Here is a 4,243-nt window from a genome sequence, read left to right as displayed (position 1 = left end):
TTTTGGGGGTGTTTAAATACCCCCAAGTCCATGGACTTTAAGGCCCATCACTATCCCTTAATCCAATTTTTTAATTTTCCATGCTTATACTCAACTTAATATTATCAACATAATTAAATAACAATACAAAATTTATTAAATAACGGTCTTTTATTATTTATTCATAAAAGTAGGATGTTACACTATTATTTTGAAGCATCAGAACTTGTATTTGTTGGATTGTCAATTTAAAAAGTGTCAATCTTGGGAATCAGGTATCACCATGTTCTTGCTCTTGTGTCACCTTTGTTCTTGCTCGGATCTAGATCCAGAATGTAGGAGAGTGTCTATGTGTGTTTTTAGTGTGTGGAGGCCAAGGTGGAAATGAGGGTTTAGAGTTTTAGGGAGGTTTAAGGGTGCTTAAAAACCCCCAAACCCATAGACCTTAAGGCACATCACCACCCCTTAATCTAACTTTTATTTTCCAAGCTCACACTCAACTTATTATTATTCAGCATATATATAATAACACACAATTTATTAAATAACGATCTTTTATTATTTATTCATAAGTAGGATGTTACACTATTGTTTTGAAGCATCAGAACCTGTATTTGTTGGGTTATCAATTTAGAAAGTGTCAGTCTTGGGAATCAGGTATGACCTCAGACCTTACTAATATTAATGATGTATTTGACATATCTATGATTGAGGTTGATGTGCGCATTAGAGTTTGCTTGAGGGAAAACAAAAGTTAAAGCGTGGGGATGTGAAGATTTGTTATAAAGTTTGTATTATTGCATTAATTGTATAGTTTTTATTCGATTTATTGTACGACCTATGATATTTCATATCTGTTTATTATGTTACAGGTCATGGAACATGAATCCTTTTATTTTGGACTTATACGAGCACGAGATGAAGGCCTGAGATAATTGGCACGAAAAGTGGAGCAAAGAGGCTGATTAAAATAATGTGTTTAAAATACTGAAGCTTGCCACCCTACGCGACGGAATGAAGATAGGTCCATCGACATAAGCGATGAACCTCGAACTGAACCTGACTATTTTATACATCCCGCTACGCAATGGACTTGAACATGAAGGTGTTGGATACGCGACATGGTTTTAAATCATGAAAAAAAGGGTTTGAACATATATTTTCTATTGGATGAACCCTAATCAGTTATCATTTATTTATGCCGCTTCCAGGAGTCTATTGACGAAAAGCAGGATTCTCCATCACTATCATATCACTCTTCATGGCCTCTTACATCAAAATCGAAGACCTAACAAAGACGATGAGTGGCTAGTCGATTCAAAGCATCCTCGGGGTATAGGGTATTGTAATCTTTTCAATTTTCTCATGTCTATAACTGATTTTTTTGTTGATTGGTAGTCTGTGATAATTGATGTTTGGTATTTTTCAACATTCAGTCAGTTTAGGTTTATTTCTATCTCAACGATTATTTTGTTAATTGTTGTGATACGTGTTTCACTGGGTTTGCTAATTAGTTAGAGTTTCATAAAGCATACATTTTCCCTTGATTGAGTCACACTAGCAAGGAACTTTTGGTTACCAGTGTCGTGTGCTTGCGTTTTTGCTGATGCCTATGATTTGAGTTATTCAGTTAAACCAGATTTGTTAATTGATAATTTATTTATGAAATGAAATGAGATTGCTGATTTGTTGCATGTTTTAACCATGGGTGTAGCTTATTTTAATAATATTGTTTACCACTTTGCTAAATACTCGCTTATACCCAAATCATTGCTAGTGTGATCATCACTCTTTAACCTTATCTTCATAAATTGATAAACTTCATAAAATCTAGAATCAGTTACAGTACAAACTAACCACTTACCCCTTTTGATTTGACCACAACCTCTAGATCAATAGGAAGGGTCTATGAATCTTCAACATATTATATTGTATGAATGTTCTTACGAGTTATGTGGAATGATGATGATGGTTATTTCTCGACGGAGTTAAATGGTGACACGAGACATATGAAAACTGTTTAGCTATAATGAGTAATCTGAATGTATAATGTTAGGTTATGACGCGTATGATAATAGGTAATAGCTAAAGTGTTACTGGTATGATAAGTATCGACAAAAGAATGAGTAATGATGACCTATTTTTTTTTTATATATATATATATATATATATTAAGGCTAAAACTAGATAGATTAATGTAACAATATAACTATACTTCATCGATGTCGGCTGTAATAATGTTTTAGGCCTATTGTGTAAACAAGGGGCTTAGACTATTAATATATTCTTGGCTCCTTAGACATTTTAACACAAACACTAAATTTCACAGAATCAAGGTGTTCTCTCTCTCTTAATGCTCTTCCATTCTACATCACGAGCCTAAATCCAAGTGTGTTATAGCGATTCCGCAACTTTAACACATGGATTGATTCAAGATATTGTTAGATCCAACGTTTTGGGAACCTATAGGTGGTATCGAGGCTGAAAAGCTCACTCTTTTGAGGTTTCAAGTCATAAACCTAAAATTATTTCATCATCAACCATAAAAGAGCTATTTAAATATGATTAGTGTTATATTGATTTATCATATGTAAAGTTGTCCATACCTCGAACACACGCCCTTTGGAATCTAAGTAATAACGTCGAAACCGTTGAAACTTTAGAATATTAACCAAAAGAAAAACATAGAATACATTAAATAGGAAGATTGTCCAGACTTATTGGATTGCCAAGTCTGTATCGAACTTCGACCTTCCGTAAACCTATTTACACGATAAAATAGATTTGGAATCGTGTACTAGTATAATGGAATTGAACAAATAAACAAATCTGGAAACTTGATTACAATAAATGATTAGCCATGGATTTGTCTCTCTGAGTCATTATTAGATATACCCATTTGTGGATTATTTACAATGATTTATCGGATTAGACTTAGAAATTAGTTGATGGAATAGAATTTAAATAATGTGTGAAATCTTTGTTGATGGTTTTGTTTTGTAACCGTATGTGTGTCTCTGTATACAATCGAGAGGGGGAAAGAGAGAATGAGACTAATGGTGATGTCATGACTAGGGTTATTAGTGGTGCTTATCTTTATCTTATAATCCCTTAAATCAATCGAATAGTTACCATCATAAAGTATTAATTATGATCATTATAATAAAAAGCAATAATTGTGGCGGCCATTTAATAGATTAATATAAATATTAATCTTACATTCTTCGACTTGACCAAGTGATTATTAATCTTACAGTCTCCGTCTTTACCAAGTGAATATTAATCTTACATTCTCCGACTTGATCGGGTGATTATTTATGAGAGAGATGCCAATTTTTAGGAAATTCCATTTTGGAAAATTGAAGACCATTAAATGTCACACCCCGACTTAGGGCCTAGAAGTGTGACCAATAGTTGGTACCTGTTTTGTAAATACATCAGAGTTTTGGGTAAATTTTAGCGGAAGACTTAAAGGTTAAATTAATTCACATTGTAAATTTTCTTGGGAATAAAATACCCAAGATGAAAGTTTACAAAATATTGGTATTTAATATTACAAGGATTTGTATATCAAAAACTGAGCCATCAAGTACGCAAACTTCTATCTCCGGGATGACTCTAATCCTTATATCTAGTAATCATCAACTTAGTTACCTACAGGTGGGATTAAAATACGTTAGCTATGTGCTGGTGAATCGTTATGACTCTAAAATCATATAAATAACAATCATAATACAAATATAGTTTTCTTGACAAGCTCAGTAGATATATTGCTATATCTGGTATATGTGGCATTGCCCTACACACACACAAGTCTCCGAGCCACGTAGCCCATACCGGAGAAACTATATATGACCATTAGCCCGCGGCCACGTAGCCTTTGATTGTTTAGGCTTAACGATTATGTTTGGATCCAGACACATGTGTATTCGGTTTGAGTTGGTTTATTCTCTTCTTTGTATTATAAAGTGTTAGAGATCACGTAATCTCATGTAAATGTTTGACTAACTCAATAAGACAAACAGCCTTTCTATCTTACAGAGTATAAATATGTTTTGACTGATTATAAAGGTTTAACGTATTCACCTGAATTGATGATATGATTGATTTGAAAACCTTTCTTGATTGCAAATGATTGTCAACCTATAAACAAATAGGTTTGAATGATCACCTTGATGGTGTTTCTTAGTTAGACTGCAGACTTTAAGTCTGGTTTTAACCTTGATTAGGTTTGTGAATGTTTTGAAATCATGATTGTATTTGT

The sequence above is a fragment of the Bidens hawaiensis genome, unplaced genomic scaffold (assembly GCF_021521415.1).
Source record: "Bidens hawaiensis isolate Kalapana, Puna unplaced genomic scaffold, B.hawaiensis_p1.1 tig00027595_1, whole genome shotgun sequence".
Taxonomy (NCBI): domain Eukaryota; kingdom Viridiplantae; phylum Streptophyta; class Magnoliopsida; order Asterales; family Asteraceae; genus Bidens; species Bidens hawaiensis.
This window is presented reverse-complemented; position numbering follows the sequence as displayed.